The sequence below is a fragment of the Schistocerca nitens genome, chromosome 8 (assembly GCF_023898315.1).
Source record: "Schistocerca nitens isolate TAMUIC-IGC-003100 chromosome 8, iqSchNite1.1, whole genome shotgun sequence".
In the NCBI taxonomy this organism is placed as follows: Eukaryota; Metazoa; Arthropoda; class Insecta; order Orthoptera; family Acrididae; genus Schistocerca; species Schistocerca nitens.
In genome coordinates this window covers 625,783,282-625,802,075 of record NC_064621.1, presented here as the reverse complement: position 1 = coordinate 625,802,075, position 18,794 = coordinate 625,783,282, and positions in this window count along the sequence as shown.

The window sequence follows — 18,794 nt, the reverse complement described above, 5'->3', positions numbered from 1 at the left end:
GCTGCGTTCGCAGACAGCCTCGGAGGGACCTGAGGAGCCTGCAGGCAGGCAGGCAGGCAGGCAGGCTGGCTGTTCATTAGCCGGGGCTGGGCGGTAGCCGCCGCCCTCGGGCCCCACTCTGCCGTGATGTGATGTGATGTGATGTGATGTGCCGGCCAGAGCCACTTGGCGACACGGTGGGGGCTGGGGCACCGGGCGCCGTCCTTTCACTCAGAGGTCGTTCAATCCAGGCGACGCACACACACACACACACACACACACACACACACACTCTTCATCTCGCAAGTCGTCCTCTCTGCGACAGTAACAAAGGCCACCTCAGTGTAGTGAGTAACATCAGCAGTTCATGTACCGATTGCATGATCCTCCACAAAAGTAAGGGCCGGCCGCTGTGGGCGTGCGGTTCTAGGCGCTTCAGTCCGGAACCGCGCTGTTCCTACGGTCGCAGGTCGAATCCTGCCTCGGGCATGGATGTTTGTGATGTCCTTAGGTTAGTTAGGTTTACGTAGTTCTAAGTTATAGGGGACTGATACCCTCATATGTTAAGTCCCATAGTGCTCAGAGCCATTTGAACCATTTGACTACGTTCCTTACCCTTGTTTGATGTGGCAATAAATCGAATGGTGCTCGGGGAATTAGGTGAGACAATGAAAGTAGTAAAGGAGATTTGCTACTTCAGCAACAAATTAACTGACAATGGCAAAAACATAAACAAAATATAAAATGCAGCCTGCCAGTACAGAAAAACCTTTTTTGCGCATGTCAAATATTTTAACGTGTAATGAAAATTTAGCTATTAGATAGTCATTTCTGAACGTAGTGTAGCCCTAATGGAAGCGCAATTAAAACAACAGACAAGAAGCGAACAGACTTTTTAATATATTGTGTTATAGAAGAAAGTCGAAGATTAGATTGGTGGATAGAAATGCTGTTGAACAGGTACTGAATTTTTACCTTTGGATCGTCAAACTACAACTGAATGAAACACAATTTTCGTGCCATACGCGTTTCGCCTTTATTCTCTGCAAGGCATCTTCACTGTCAGGTTTTCAACATGTTATGTTTCTGTTCCATTTTTGGTGCTGTTCCTCTTCTTATAATTGCCACTTGGGGTTCTTGTTTTCCACATTTCGCAGCACTAGGAACTGAACACTGGATTTGAGGCAATGTTTTGATTTGTGTTGCCGACTGTCGGATGTTATTCTTCCGTTCGTGAATTACCGTTAGGTTGTTTCCAATGATGTTTATTCATGCGTGTGCTTTCATCACAACTAGCTTTATGGCGTCGTGTCCACATCATATCGCCGCGGACTGTTATTCCTATGCGTTTTAGAGTTGATACTTTCGACACTGATTTATCGCCGCTAGTGTGATCGCAGCGTAAAGGGTCTTTCTGTATGCTAGCATTAGGCTGCGTTTGCTTGTGTTGAGGTTCGATACACTAAACATCGATCCTCTCCGTTTCTTCCTTGTTTCACGATTAGGATGATTATGCATGGGTAGGTGAAATGATTTCGTTAAGTTTCCTGAGTCCAGTGATAAGTTTCAATTTAATCGTCCAGTTTAAGAAGATGTTTACGGTTCTCCTCTCTTGTGTACATGGAAGCTGCCGAGAGGTAATGTATCCTTGGTGGTGTCTTCTTCAAATACGAAAAATGAATTAGTGCTTCCAATGGTTTGAGATCAGATTCCTGAGAAGGGAAATTAGTGCCAGTCGGTGGTTGTGCGCACAGATTGTGAGGCTGAAGCTACGATGCTTAGACTTACAAGGAGGAGGGGAAACTGCACCCCGCTTTCGTACGTGGACGTTGCGTCCTTGGTCGTGCGATGGAACAACTCCGTGGGAGGTGCTGCAAAATATTGGCGTGGTGCTGCGGTCGCACCGTAGCTGAACTCGAGGCTCGCCGAGGTCGCCACAATTCTCCACCCAGCACACTTGCCCTAATACCCCTTCCCCATGTCCGAACGATTATAACATAAACAAAATATAAATCTGAAAGAAGAACTAAATATCGGACAGTACAGAAACGAGTGCATGTTTTACTGTCCCAGAAAGGCAGCAATGGATCAGCGGTGAGTAGGTGTTCCGTGAATTTGGAAAAACTGATGGATAAATTCAAGTGTCCGACTCCACTCGTCGGCTTTGAGCAATGACATCACACCTAAGACAAAGACGCAACGTGTAAGAAATCTATGAAAGCAATGGATCGTACACGTAAACAAACGAATGTAGGTAGCATACGATAAAATTACAGTTTCAGCGGTTATTTACTAAGTCATAAATTATATCGAAACGAATTGAAGATAACGGAAATACTTCAGAACTAGAATTATAAACTAATTTTCATGTCTGATAAGAAGTAGCCTCGTAATTTATACCAGTAGAAAAGCACAGAGAACCTTTAAATTGCATTACAGCAGAGCGCATGGTGAACTCATACTGTTATAAAATAGCTTTAATTTTACTATTAATTATTGAATCTAATGGGAGAAGGCAGGAAAGTTGGGATTTTGGGTGGGGAGAAACTAAAATGTAACATAAAACCAGGGAAAATGAAATGAATGACAAGAAATACGAAACAGTAGCATGAAACGCGCAGAATCCGAGACACCAAATTCTAAAAGAAAAGCCATTACACAACTAAAGAATATTTACAAAAAGTAACGAATATTGTAATCGATAACTAGAATCAACCTACGTAGGTAAATTCCAATTACCGTGATTCATATGTAAATTACTTTTGCAGGAGTTGTATTCACTGAAACGTAATAATATTTCTTCATTTGTAATTGCTCTCTAAAACTACTGCGGTTCAATGGTTGGTTCAAAATGGCTCTGAGCACTATGGGACTCAACTGCTGAGGTCATTAGTCCCGTAGAACTTAGAACTAGTTAAACCTAACTAACCTAAGGACATCACACAACACCCAGTCATCACGAGGCAGAGAAAATCCCTGACCCCGCCGGGAATCTAACCCGGGAACCCGGGCGTGGGAAGCGAGAACGCTACCGCACGACTACGAGCTGCGGACAGACTACTGCGGTGTATAACAAAAATTGAACTCTGTTAACTATAACTGAGCTTCTATACAGGGCAATTCTAGTTACCCATTCCAGTATTAGTAATATTTTTGCAGTAGTTCAGAGAGCAATTACAAGTGCAGAAATCCTGTTAGCCTACGCTTTAGTGCACACACCTGCCGAAAAAACTATCTAATTAATGAATCACTGAATGGCTGGAATCGGTAACTAGAATAGACCTGTGCTTTTCTGGTTACCGATTCCAACTATTCGATGGTTCATAATTTTTGACATTTTTTTCAGTAAATGTATGCACTGTGTTTTTGTAGGATTTCTAGATATCATATTGATCTCAGAACTACTACGAAAAGAGAACAAATAATATTTGTACACCTTCCAAATTTTTCTCTCTTTCATAGTAGTGAAGAGAGTAATACCATATATAGAAATACTGTAACACCTTAGTGCACACATTCGTTGTTAAAACTGTCTAAATAACAAACCGTGGGATGGTTGGGATCAGTAACTAGAATTAACCTATTTAGGTCAAACTCTAGTATTTGTTAGACCCAATTTTTTGCGAATTAGCGTTACGTGTGTACCAGTCACGTTAGATTTAATAATTATCACTAAAAGTTAAAGTTACTTCACAGTATTATGACTTCATCAAGCGCTGTACTGTAATGGATTTAATGGTTCTCTGTGCTTGTCTTACTCGCATAAATTACGATACTAACTTAGACATGTATACTTCTCTTTTTCTGTTCTTATTTATTTTCTTTACTTTTAATTCTTGTCGATGTAATTTGTGGCTAAGTAATTAATGACGTGAACTGTGATTGTAATTTTATTTTATGCTACATTTGTTTGTTTATGAATATAATCAGTTGCTTTCAAAGATTGCTTTTATGTAGCCTCTTTGCCTTAGGTATGACGTCACCGCTCAAAGCCAAGGAGTGGAATCGGAAACTAGAATTGACCCAAACTGTTATCAGAAGAAAAGAACATATTACCGGTCGTATGCTTCAGAATTAAGCGACCCGGAGGGATTTTACGTGCAACCATAGATATTGCTTACAAGCATAGATATTAAGTAAAGGTAACAATTGATCTGTACTTCATTACCGTGGAAACGCATCGTGTGGCGCTGTTGGCTGTGCCTAGTCTGTATGAAGATAACCTCAGTCTGATGGTAGCTCCGCAATACCCTGACCACGAGGCTTCACGTCTCCTTAGAAGAGTCACTCCTACATCGGCAAAGTATTCTGTGCAGCTGAATGACGTCTCGGGTAGCAGGTGGCTGTATACACGAAGATTAATATTGCAGAAATGTGGTACTGTCGAAGAACCAGCTGTAAATTGCAGTAACAATGAACTGTTGCAAGTAATACGTTACACTTGGACAACGCTGCCTTCAAGTATGTATCGCCTTGGCCGAAGATTTGACATACTACTAAAAGGTTTGTGCTAGTTAATTTCGTGTTACACTTATCATTTGCATACTTTCTGACGAAATGATCGGACGTGACAGGTGATTTAGCTGGTTTTTACGATGTACTAACGTTGTTGTGTTCATAGGCTAGTTGACGATTCATTCTGATCACTGACGAACGGAAACATAACATGGAACGAGTCAGTTCACAGATTACGTTGACATTGTGAGTTTGTAAGTCAGCCTGGTGTTGATTTACAGAATACTAAATAATGACATCGTATTAGGCTAGTTGTTCATTTAAATTAGGAGGAATTAGGAGGAATTGTCCAAGGGAGACGATTTGTTATTGAGATTTAGACTTTACTCTGTTACCGTCAGACACATTACGTTTTTGTGGCCACATGTTGACGTACCATATTGAACTTTAGTTTGTCCATGTTGCATAATACTGGTTGAGGCCTGCGATTGTATTACGAAATTTATAAAACAACAGTTTTACTCATTACATTTATTGCTGATGCTGAAAAAGTGTTATGTGATACATTATTGAACGACAGACAAGTCTGATCGTATCCAATCAGTCATTTTACTCCTTTAGTGTTGCGCCAATGGACATGGTATTTAAAACTCTGTATACAGGTATAAAGCGTCCAACTCTTTGACGGTGAGCCTGCAAGCTTACTGTTGACACGCTGTCCGTGTACTCTGACGCGACAGAAGTCATGGGATACCTCCTAAAATCGTATCAGACCTCCTTTCGCCGTTGCGCAGACCAGCAACTCGCCGTGGCATATACTCGACAAGTCGCTGGAAATCCTCTGCAGAAATACTGAGCCATGCTGCTCCTATAACCGTCCGTAATTGCGAAACTTGTCGGTGCATGAGTTTGTGCACCAATTGACGTCTCGACTAAGTCCCACAGATGTTCGATCAGATTCATGTCTCGGCGATCTGCGTGGCCAAATCATTCGCTCGTATTCTCCAGAACGTTCTTCCTATCAATTGCGAAACAGTTGTGGCTCTGTGACATGGCGCATTGTTATCCATAAAAATTCCATCGTTGTTTGGGAGCGTGTAGTCCATGACTGGCTGCAAGTGGGCTCCAAATAGCCGAACTTAACCATTTCTTGTCAACGATAGGTTCCATTGGTCCACACCATTGTGGAGTCACCACCAGCGTACACAGTGCCTTGTTCAGAACTCGGGTCCATGGCTTCGTGGGGTGTGCGCCACAGTCGGACCCTGCCGCCACCTCTCACCTGATCTGGGTTCCTCTGACCAGATCACGGCTTTCCAGTCGTCTTGGGCCCAACCGACGTGGTCACAAACCCAGGGGGCACGCTGCAGGAGATGGCCTGCTGCCACCAAAAGGCACTCGCGTAGGTCGTCTGCTGCCACAGGTTACTGACGTCAGATTTCGCCGCACTGTCACAACGGACGCTAGGGTTGTACGTCCTAATTTGATTCGTGCGGTTATGTCACAGAGTGTTGCTTGTCTGTTAGCAGTGACAACTCCACGCAAACGCCGCTGCTCTCGGTCGTTAAGTGAAGGCCGTTGGCCTCTGCGTTGTCCGCGGTCAGAGATAACGCCTGACATTTGGTGTAATCGGCACATTTTTGCCACTGTGGATCGCGGAATATCAGATTCCATAACGATTTCCGAAATGGAATGCCCCATGCATCCCGCTCCAACTACGATCCCGCATCCAAGTGTTTTAATTTCCGTCTTGGGGGGGTCGGAAACCTTTTCCACATTTATCACCCGAGTACAAATGAGAGCTGCGCTAATGCTCTGTCCTTTTGTACCTTGTGTATGCGCTGCTACCGCCATCTGTATGTGTGCGTATCGCTATACCATGACTTCTGTCAACCCCAGTGTACTGTTCGCTTCTGCATAATTAATGTTTTTCTAACTGATGGTCTATCAGAGAATGTTATGTTCCATTCATGAATGATAGCTGCGAAGAACAGGTGGTGATAATCCTGTGTATGATGCCTTATCTGTCTGCTTATCTCTTTGTGGTCGTGTGGCGAGACGTATGTGTGAGGAAGTGAAACATTGCCCCACTCTTCGTAGCGTGTACGCTCTCGAAATTATAACAGCGAAACATCCTGTGGTGCAAATCGCTTCTCTTTTAGCGTCTGCCCGTGGAGTTTGCTGATCGAATCTTTCGAACGATTGCTTTATGAGCTAATTTATCTGTGGATGGACTACGTATCCTTCGAATTTCTCCATTAAATCTCAGATTGGCATCCGGTTTCTCTGAGATAAGTTTTATGTGGTCGTTCCGCTTTAAATCATTCCGTATACATATCGTATGCCTGGATCAGCTGGTTCTAAGACCAGACTTCAGAATAAAAACGAATTTTCTTTGAACACTTGTATATTGAAAATAACGTAAAAGTAAATGATACTTTGTTTTTGTAAGTGTTTTATTAGACCAGTAATGAGTCAGTGAGTCAATTGGTGCTGCCTATTTCTAACAAAACTTTTTATAGAATGATTGAGGAATTCTCAGTGCATCGTGAGTGCTAGCTGCAACTTCTTCTCAGAGAAGAAAGCTTATTCTCCACACTGAGGGTAGACACTTGCTTCTCCTGCACCGCTTCCCTCTCCAGTGACACTAGCTTCAGCCACGCCCTGCATGCCCATTTAAAATCAACCAAGTTTAAATGCGTGCACTCCACGTACTGCTTGCAAGGCACGTGGCTGCCTGACTCGTAGGAATCGGAGCACTTCACACTCTCCATGCTTTGTTTCCAAAGATTGTCACTAATAATAATAACAATAATAATTTTGTAAAAATGAAGAAACCGCACAACAGTTGCTGAATCAACAATCTTTTCTCTCATACACAACCAGTTTCGGAGCAGTTACAGTTCTGTCATCTGTAGCTGTAATAATGAAAATTTTCTGTTAGAAGACAATGGGAGGCGATCCAGAAGTTCTGTTCTTTTTTTTTAAGGCTGTTAACGAATTTCTGCAATAAAACACAAAGTTTTCATTATTATGGTTCCCACCAGATGATAGAACTTTAACTTATAAGTCTCCCTCTTCGACCGAGAATAGGAGTTCCATTGGTAAAGGAAATTATTTTAGAATAAAATATGTAGACTCATACTTCGACGCCGGGATAACAAGCTCTCAATTTCTAATTCTTACCTCTACATTGTGGTAAGATCTTACGGGACCAAACTGCTTAGGTTATCGGTCCCTAAGGTTACACACTACTTAATCCAGCTTAAACGAACTTACGCTATGCACAACACACACACACACACACACACACACACACAGATGCCCGAAGGAGGACTCGACGGAAGGAGCCACGCGGGCCGTGACAAGACGCCTCAGACCGCGCGGCTTATTTCAAATTCTGTAAGCACTTTGGGCACCCATCGTGCACAAAATTTGTGCTAGCCTAGCTTTTGAGTGCCAATTTCAATCAACAAAGTCTGTGAAACTAGTGGAAAAGAAAGCGACAGCTCCGTTATTGTGAAGCGACGGTTTTCACGAATCGTTTCATCAACTTTTGCGACAAGATCGTCAGTCACAATGCTCGGCCGTCTACTCTTCATCATCAACGCTGGTTCCGTTATTTTTAAACCGAATGCGCCATTTCCGGACGGAATATTCACTCCTTAGGTTGTTTCCGTACACTTCCCACAGTTCACGGTAAATTTCTATAGGTTTTAGTTTCTTGCCAACAAAAACCTTATTACAGACCGCATCTCAACTGGCGGGATTTTCGATTGCAGCGCGCACTTCAAATTCGAATATCGAAAAAACCAGACGTGCAGAGACGTTCCTCGCTGTCACGGATGGAAGCCGACTGAGCTGCCGAGCACGCACATACCGAAATATACGCGATCGACGCGCGCCTAGCGGCGTCAGACGGAAACGTTCCCTACTTTCTGAATAGCCCTCGTAAAATGGTCCATTGCCGCTCCCCCTCAGTTTACGGTTCCAGTTTTATCTCGGACGAATTCAGCTGAGTAACAGTTGTTGCAACTAACGGGGTAAATTTCATCTGGAAGTCTCTGAGGTTTTTTGCAGAATGGCGGAAAGCAATATTAGCAGGAAGTAAATTCGCTACGCCAGCACGGGAATGCGAGCATTCCGTGTGTCTGCTGCTCCAGAGCGGGTACTACCCGGAGAGCGGAACCAAGTTCCCGTAAAGCTCAGCAGCTGCAGCTGGCGTCGAGTTCCACAGCGCGGAACTTGTCCCCGCTCACAAATTTCCTGCACTCTGCTGCTCTTGCCCGGAAACAGGGACTCGCTTAAGCAGTTTCCAGGGAAGGGACGGTAATTTAATTCGTAGCGTCCAAATATATCGCCACGGCGAGGGCTCGTACAAGGTCGGCAATTTTAGATGGAAGCATGGTGTTTCCAGTTGGAATTTTTGTTAATTAATTACCGCCACAATTACAGACGATGGCACAGTAGATCAGGTAAACGAGTAAGTACTTTACTCTTGTTCATGTTGTATCACATGTAGCAATCCGCTTCTACTCTGCTTGAAAGACCCGCCGCCGTGCGCGACGAATTGCAGAATTGTTTGCGAAGAAACTGATAACAGCGGACTCGAATCGACCCTCTGCGTGACTGTGTTACTGAAGCAGTGCCCCGTACCACTGTTACTGCACTGCATCCAGATAAACTCTTCTTCTTCTTGTGGATTATCTACGGCTGGCGCTGTCTTGACTTTCCTCAACGTTCATATTCCTTGCTTCCATTGCCTTCTCCCCATCATTTTACCAGTTGTGTCACGGGGGACCCTTCTCTTCCGCTGGGATGGTATCTACCGTAGTATCGTATTTGTTGCCGTGTCTTCATTCATCCTATTCACATGGCCACACCAAATCAGCTGTTATTGTTGGATGCCGTCATAGATATCCCTATTTATTGTCAGCATTTACGTCATTTCTTCTCCTGTTTATTCCATGCTAGTTCAACTTCAGATCCGTCCCCCCCCCCCCCCCCTCCCCTCCTATAACGTCCCAGACTTACGCTTTGTATAGAACCACATTCTGGACTAAAGCGTCATACGTTCTTTTCTTACTTGTGCCCTGTTTATTAAATAATACCCCAAGATATTTTGCCTTTTCCACTCTCCTACAATTGCTTTCCATTTACCTCCAAATTACTTTTTTCTTTCTAACCGCCAAGTACTCACCCTTCTTCGTGTTCACCTTCAGTTCAGCTTTATTGTATTCCTCTTCCAGTTTCCTTAGTGTATAGCTCAGATCAGCTTCATCTTGTGCTAGTACAGTCTGGTCGTACGTAAAATATAGGCTAAATATCGCGTTGTTCTTTAGTGTCACTCTTATAACCTGGCATTTTCTTTGCCATATCTGCGGGAAATGTAGCAAAATAACTGATGATGGTCGGAGTAGAGAGGATATAAAACGTAGACTGGCAATGGCAAGGAAAGCGTTTCTGAAGAAGAGAAATTTGTTAACATCGAGTATAGATTTAAGTGTCAGGAAGTCATTTCTGAAAGTATTTGTATGGAGTGTAGCCATGTATGGAAGTGAAACATGGACGATAAATAGTTTGGAAAAGAAGAGGGGGAGAAGAGAAGTTTGTGGCACAACTTGACCAGAAGACGGGATCGGTTGGTAGGACATGTTCTGAGGCATCAAGGGATCACCAATTTAGTATTGGAGGGCAGCGTGGAGGGTAAAAATCGTAGGGGGAGACCAAGAGATGAATACACTAAGCAGATTCAGAAGGATGTAGGTTGCAGTAGGTACTGGGAGATGAAGAAGCTTGCATAGGATAGAGTAGCATGGAGAGCTGCATCAAACCAGTCTCAGGACTGAAGACCACAACAACAACATCTGCGGGATTGCTCCTACGTACAGCTTAAACTGGGTCGGTGACAGCCCATATTCCTGCCGCAATCCCTTATTCACCCCGGAGTCTTCTATCCAACTGTTCCCATTCCTTACTCTCGCTGTTATTTTCATATAATTTCATAACAGCCTTCAGCAGTCTTCGATCAACTCTCTCTCGCTTTCTTTCTTTCTGTTTTTCCCACAGTTTGTTGGTGGGTGCATTATTGTATACCTCATGTGGACCAGTCTGTGCAACAAATGTCACCAGTCCAACCTTGGGGCGTTTCTCACGTAGCAGTGTCATTTTGGAGATCACGCCCATTACCAGCCTCCCTGCTCGGAATCCTGCTTGCTCTTCTTGCTGCTGCTGCTGACATGTTTCTTTCTGTACCATACCTTTCAGTACCTTCGAGTACAGTCTTCCAACGAAAGGGATCACTGCCAACCCCTTATAATTATTTGGGTCATAACGTGACCCTTTCTTTTGCACTGGCCTTAGGTAAATGTTTTCCATCCCGATGGAACATCTCCAGTTAATACTCTTTCAAACAGCTTCCTCAGCATCTTCAACAATTTCGGTGCATCAAACTTTACCAACTCTGGATATATTGATTCATATCCTGTTGCCTTCTTCATTACAGCTCATTATAGCCTGTTGAAGAACTTTTATATCTACTTGTTGCACCCTCACCTCACATTTGTGTGAAAATTCAGGCCGATTTTGCTGGAATAAATCTTTAAAATATGTTGGCCATTGATCATGATTAATATTATTGTGATGTAACTTGTCAATAGTTGACACTTACGTTGATCGATCTCCATACCTCAGCACTACCAGTCCCACTAACAATACTCTCTACATATTCACATCTTTCTTCTCTCGCCTTGCTTTTGCTTTTCAACACTTCTCAACTTTTGACTGTCGTCCACATCCAGGAAAGTCATTTAAGCTTCATTTTTCCTTTGAATCGTCTCTGCTATTTCTGCATCGCACCAACTGGTTTCATCTTCTTCTCATATACTCCAAGTGCTTCTTTCGCTGCTTCATCTATGGCCCACGTTATATACTCACATTCATCTTCTACTCATCTCTCTGCACTCTCCAGTTTGTTTGCCAGTCGCTGTTGGTGTAAGTACTGAGCATTACCTTTCGCTAAACTATCCAACTTATGTCTTATTATCCCAGGCTCGTCAATATATTGCGAATCTCGTCTGTTCGCCACTGCTTCTGAAAATACAGGGGATATAAACTTAACGTTCCACCAGATGATGGTAACGTCCACAATCTGCCCCTCTATTAACTCTGAAATCCCGAATTTTTAAATTAGATAATCAGTAATTGATTTCACCCCTTTTATATGGTTAAGCCATCTAAATTTATGTATATCCTTGTGACAACGAATGTATTTTCTACTCGTAATTCATACTGCTCCAATAAATCCACCAAATTTCTCCCATTCTCATCCCTAATATCCTCCCCATACATCGCAACAACCTTGCTGTCCCTCTCTTTCCCTGCTCTGCTGTTAAAATCTCCTGCCAGTATCTGTTCGTGGCCACTTCGAACAGCTGCTACAATCTGTATCAACATCTGCACAAAATCTTCTTTTACCTTTAACAGCGAGTCTTAAGGTGAGGCACACTCTCCCACTGTCACCATATTCATGGCTCTAGCTCTCAAACAGCGTTTCATCTACCTTTCGTTAACTGCTTCCCACGGGATTACGTATTTTGACCACTGTTACGTTAGGTAAACTCACTGCATAGGATTGACCTGGCCACCCATTCACCACTGCAGCAGCAGTATTAGTACCATTGCGTTATGTAGAAGAACGTGAAAACAGTGAGTGGTTTGGTGATACACCAGTACCTAATACTTCTCACGTGAAACTACACTTCTAGGGTACATGCCGCTACTCAGTATATTGAGAACAGACGCTGTTGCATGCTGCGTTCTTTGTTTTTCGGTCACTTTTTTTCGCAGTTGCAGTATGTAGGTTAAATACCGTCTTTTGTGAGAGTAATGAAGTATAATTAATATTGCTTTTTATTCTAAAGCATCCTCAGTGCTCAGATTTTTTGTTTGAATACAGGAAAACAGCCGGCCGAAGTGGCCGTGCGGTTAAAGGCGCTGCAGTCTGGAACCGCAAGACCGCTACGGTCGCAGGTTCGAATCCTGCCTCGGGCATGGATGTTTGTGATGTCCTTAGGTTAGTTAGGTTTAACTAGTTCTAAGTTCTAGGGGACTAATGACCTCAGCAGTTGAGTCCCATAGTGCTCAGAGCCATTTGAACCATTTGAACCACAGGAAAACAAAGTGCACAAAATGTTGAGGTGGCATTAGTTCTTCACAACACAAAAACGTGAGCATATGTAGTGTTAGCGAAAGCGTGTTGTAATCTACCACATATGTGTAGAAGAACGTTAGAAATGGCGTAACAAAAGATGTCACCACTGAAGATGCGTGGAATAAAGTGAGACGAGTTTTGTCTTAATTAGACCCCATTACACTCGCAACTATATGCCTTTTGGCCGCTCTTGACCTCGCTGCTTACACATCCCGAACATTAATTCCAAACACAAACAACTGGAGTGTCACTTTTTTCCAAGAACGCATGCGTACCGTTCAAAAAATTCATTTTCCGATAAATTGTATGCCGTTGCCTTACGCCGGCGGATAAAAAAAATTGTGGACAATTCAGCGATTAGTTGCTCATTTTCGTAGTAGAAGCCGTCGTTGCTGTAATAAATTACGCTGCGTGAATACTGACTACACACTCTCGCCATGACCCAGTCATAAAGCCCCTGTAGTATCCTGTCCTCATAGCAACGGGTGAACAATTCTGAGCCTCTTGAAGGGTCGCCAGAAACGTGAAGCCATGACGTGAATAAAAGAACAGCGATAGTACCATAACACTTGATGACGGAAAACCGCTATCGTGTGTAGTAAAGGCAGTATGCGGTGGTCCGTTAAGAACATTTCTAACTACCATGGCGGAGGAATGAAAGGAAAAACAAGCATTCTGGTTGTGTGTAACTGAAACAGGTGAGTTGGCCTCTGTAAGTGATTGTGTGTGTGTGTGTGTGTGTGTGTGTGTGTGTGTGTGTGCGTGTGTGCACGTACCGCTGCAGAAGAGAAGTTTGCCAGACGGCCGGCCGCCTGCGGTTTGTGTTGTGGACTGGCGGGCAGTTGGCTGCTAAAAAATTCCCCCCTACTTCCCTCCCTCCCTCCCGCCCACTCTTTTCTTGTTCCGCCCGCCGGCCTTGCGTTCCATAAAAGGCTTCGGCGGCGCGCAAGTTTTAGAGGCCAGCTAAATGGCGCCATTATCTTTTCACGGCGCCCACCTCCTTGGGGCCGTTTAACCCCTGCCTGCCTGTGTGACGTCACCTCCCATTCGCAGCACAACTCGGCCGTTGACGCCACTCTGCTGTGTCGCTTAAGGTCTGGCCAGCTTTCACTTCTCACGTTACGTCACCAACACCAGTATCCTCCTCCCGGGGGCATTACTAGGGTGTGGCAGCCGGCACGCGAAAAAAAATTTGCATGTTATAAACATGGACGTATGTATAAAAGTTTCTTAAAATTACTGAAACCAGTGGTGTTTTGTTTTGTTCGTCAATTATTATTATTATTATTATTATTATTATTATTATTATTATTATTCCATTACCGTTCCGAACTGCTTAGCGATTCTTCATCTGATGGTACATGTATTAACTTCCTGCAGCAGTGTGGGAGTCATGTTGCTGTGGCAAGATGTACAAATTAAATATATAAGCACTGAGTGTGGCGAGAATTATTTACATTAAGAGAGAGATTTTGTTGCTTTACTTACAGAGATTAGTGTTGTTGTTGTTGTCTTCAGTCCTGAGACTGGTTTGATGCAGCTCTCCATGCTACTCTATCCTCTGCAAGCTTCTTCATCTCCCAGTACCTACTGCAACCTACATCCTTCTGAATCTGCTTAGTGTATTGATCTCTTGGTCTCCTCCTACGATTTTTACCCTCCACGCTACCCTCCAATACTAAATTGGTGATCCCTTGATGCCTCAGAACATGTCCTATCAACCGATCCCTTCTTCTGGTCAAGTTGTGCCACAAACTTCTCTTCTCCCCAATCCTATTCAATACCTCCTCATTAGTTATGTGATATACCCATATAATCTTCAGCATTCTTCTGTGGCACCACGTTTCGAAAGCTTCTATTCTCTTCTTCTCCAAACTGGTTATCGTCCATGTTTCACTTCCATACATGGCTACACTCCATACAAATACTTTCAGAAACGACTTCCTGACACTTAAATCTATACTCGATGTTAACAAATTTCTCTTCTTCAGAAACGATTTCCTTGCCATAGTCAGTCTACATTTTATATCCTCTCTACTTCGACCATCATCAGTTATTGTACCCCCTAAATAGCAAAACTCCTTTACTACTTTAAGTGTCTCATTTCCTAATCTAATCCCCTCAGCATCACCCGATTTAATTTGACTACATTCTATTATCCTCGTTTTGCTTTTGTTGATGTTCATCTTATATCCTCCTTTCAAGACACTGTCCATTCCGTTCAACTGCTCTTCCAAGTCCTTTGCTGTCTCTGACAGAATTACAATGTCATCGGCGAACCTCAAAGTTTTTACTTCTTCTCCATGAATTTTAATACCTACTCCGAATTTTTCTTTTGTTTCCTTTACTGCTTGCTCAATATACAGATTGAATAACATCGGGGAGAGGCTACAACCCTGTCTCACTCCTTTCCCAACCACTGCTTCCCTTTCATGCCCTTCGACTCTTATAACTGCCATCTGGTTTCTGTACAAATTGTAAATAGCCTTTCGCTCCCTGTAAGGGGGGAGAAAGATGCAGCGACAGAGTGTTGGAAGGAGGAGATGAAAAAAAAAAAAAAAAAAGAAAAAGGTTCAAATGACTGAAAGCACTATGTGACTTATCACCTGAGGTCATCAGTCCCCTAGACTTAGAACTGCTTAAACCGAACTAACCTAAGGACAGCACACACATACATGCCCGAGGCAGGATTCGAACCTGCGACCGTAGCAGGAGCGCGGTTCCGGACTGAAGCGCCGAGGACCGCTTGGCCACAGCGGCCGGCCGAGGAGATGGACACAGGTAGGCGGGAGGAGGAGTTGAACAGAGATGGGGAGAGGAGGAAATGAACAGCGAGACAGGGAAGTGGAGGAGTAGATGGACAGAGTGAGGGTGAATGAGGAGATGGAATTAGATGGGGCGAGGAGGGATAGACGGAGGACGAAGGAGCAGATGGACAGACGGGTGATAGGAGGAGATGGACAGGGAGGAGGGCAGGAGGAGATAGACAGAGTGGAGAGTGGAAGAGGTGGACGGTGACGGGGGGGGGGGGAGGGGGGAGATGGACTAATAGAGCACTAGGGGAAGAGGGGGAGGGCGCATAGAGGTATAAAATGAAATCATTAGGGGGTTGGGATTCGACTGTTGAGCAACAATTATATGAACGTATATTTACATAGGCTGCAAATATTGCGTATTGCCGAGAACGTTGTCGGGCGACATTGCACGCATATGCACAGTAACATTACCGGCCGCTATTGCCCAGCAGTATATGCGGTAATACATTTCGAGACCAGAAATGTTTGCAACTGGCCACAAAATCGTAGAAGTTGTAAGTAGCCTGTTTAGGTTTTTTTATTGGTAAAGCCACGTAGCGCTCTGTATGAAAATCACTGGCTGTGCTGTGTGCAGTCAGCGGCTGGGTGGCATTGTTGGAATAGTCGCTATTGTGGTGTTGGGCAGTTGGCTGTTAACAGCGCGTAACGTTGCGCAGTTGGAAGTGAGCCGCCAGCAGTGGTAGATGTGTGGAGAGAAGTGGCGGAGTTTTGAGAGCGGATGATCTGGACGTGTGTCCATCAGAGACAGTAAATTTGTAAGACTGGATGCCATGAACTGCTATATATATTATGACTTTTGAACACTATTAAGGTAAATACATTGTTTGTTCTCTATCAAAATCTTTCATTTGCTAACTATGCCTATCAGTAGTTAGTGCCTTCAGTAGTTTGAAAACGAAGATTTTTGTGAGGTAAGTGATTCATGAAAGGTATAGGTTATTGTTAGTCAGGGCCATTCTTTTGTAGCTATTTTTGAAAGTCAGATTGCGTTGCGTTAAAAATATTGTGTGTCAGTTTAGTGTTGATCAGAATAGGTAAAGAGCGAAATGTCTGAGTACGTTCAGTTCTGCTCAGCTGTTTGAAAATCAAATAATGAAGGAGGTTTATCAGCACAGTAATTCATTAATTTTTCTAAGGGGACGTTTCAAAGTGAGTACGTCCCTATTACTTTTATAACACACAAGGAATAAAATTATAATAAACAAGAGAAATAGTACTTTGTGGATGCTTTTTTTTGTTTTTAAGTAAGCTGAATGCTTCACATGATGTAATTAGTCAGCTGATGCTGAAGACACACATGTTCACAGAATTTTACCAGAATGCCAGAACACGATTTCGAATATCTCGTGCAGGCGATGTGTCCGGTTACTCGTAAAACCGATGCAAATAGAAGCGAGTGCGTACCAGCTGTAAACAGATCGGCGATTTTGAGCTATTGGTGGTACGTACGGAAGATTAATGTACCTCTTTGAAGAGCACCACTCATCTGTAAGTCTCTTGGTGAGAGAAGGATGGGGTGCTTTTATATAAGCAGGTTGCCGAAAGATTTCTTTTAGGGACATTTGAAGTAAGAATACAAATTTTACTATTATTTAATTTCTTGTTCACCGCATCTGCCAGTATTTATACTGTCAATTTCTGCCTCACGTACGTCTCGATATGGTATGAAACTCGTGGCATTAAATGAAAAAGATGTGAATGAAGTGATAGGTGTACTTTCACTCTTCCTATCCAACTTTTTTTTGCCTCCCATTTTGGATAGGTTCAAAGAATTGGGGATTTTATGTGTCCTCTACCGCGCGTGATTCCGACCTCATCGGCAACAGTTTTCCAATTGCTTTTGTCAGATTGCGACCTTTGTTTACGTTAATTCTGACGTCCCGTAGCTCTGGTCGCCGATGAAACGCACTTAACAAAATTTATAGTTCTCTCGTTTGTCCACTTCTCCATTGCTTTACACAATACACTCACGACAGAAAAAAACTACAAAACTTGTGGCTGTGTGTAAGCTTGCAAACTTTCGAACAAAAGCGAAACGATATTGTTTTCGCTCAGACAGATGACTGCAGCGCTGTCGGTGAGGGAAGTAGGAAACAGACATGGGAAGGAGAGGGAAGCATTTACAGACAAGGACAGGGGTGGATGTTGCTTTGCGATACGAAATATTCACCAGCGTTACTGGACAACACCGGCAACCCCTCAGCAAGAGCCTGCAACACAACAGTATTGTTCAGGCATACCACAAAATTGCCGTCTGTTGCTGCCACATTGCAGCAGTATGGATGGCAACGCTGTTGCGGCTGTAGAATATGGCCCATCTAAACGCACCTTAACAACTGCTTCTTCCTGCTACAGAGATGTCGGTTTCATGTTGTTCACTACTAGGTCGATTTTTGTCCCAAGTGAGCCAACTCGACAAAACAAGAGAGGTGAGCTGCAACGCTCACAAGGACCTGAATACCAAATAGCAGAGTTTTGGCAAAACGTACAGGGCTGGTGTTTATTGTGAACGGCTTATGTATACACTTTGAACGGCAGGATGCTGCCATCAGTGTGGAATTCCACGAAACTGTCGGTACACGAAGTAGTACAGCAGGGGATGTAGCAGCAGCTGTACAAATCGTGCGGACAGTCTCTGTCTGACTGGCAGCGAGGGATGCCGTACAAAACTTAAGCTCATACTCTCCTGTCTCAACACCTGTGGGACAAAGTAGGACCGCTAGCCCACAACTTGTGATTCAGTTATACACGCCACACTCACAATCACTGTTATGGTAATCATTGATGACGTTCTTAAGGACACTGAAAACTAGGTGAAGAGGTTTTGAATATAAACAGTGTACTATTGCAACTGGTGTGCCTTTTTTCACATTTTTATACAGGAAAGCAATTACGTTTTATAAGCCCAGATTTCAGAACAGTATTATGGACAAAAGTTTTCAAAAGTCTGAATCTGAAGTTATTTTTTTTTGTGTGTGTGTGTGTGTGTGTGTGTGCGCGCGCGCGCGCGCGTGCGCATGTGCGTGCGCGCACGTGTGTGTGTATTGGTCGGGGAAAGGGGGGGGGGGGGTATGGTTCAAGAGGCGTGTCCTCACACCTAAAATTTCAGAAATGAAACACTGGATCTAACTGAATGTTTGTGCAGCTTTTATCAGACAGTACCTAATTCCTCATATCCATACGTACTCTGCAAATCATAGCAAAGTGAATGGCAAACGGTGCATCCCGTTGCACCACTTATTGTAGTTTCTCTTTGCATTCACGTATAGAGTACGAGAAGAATGATTGATTGCTTCTGTGCGTACAGTAATTATTCTAATGTTGTCCTCACG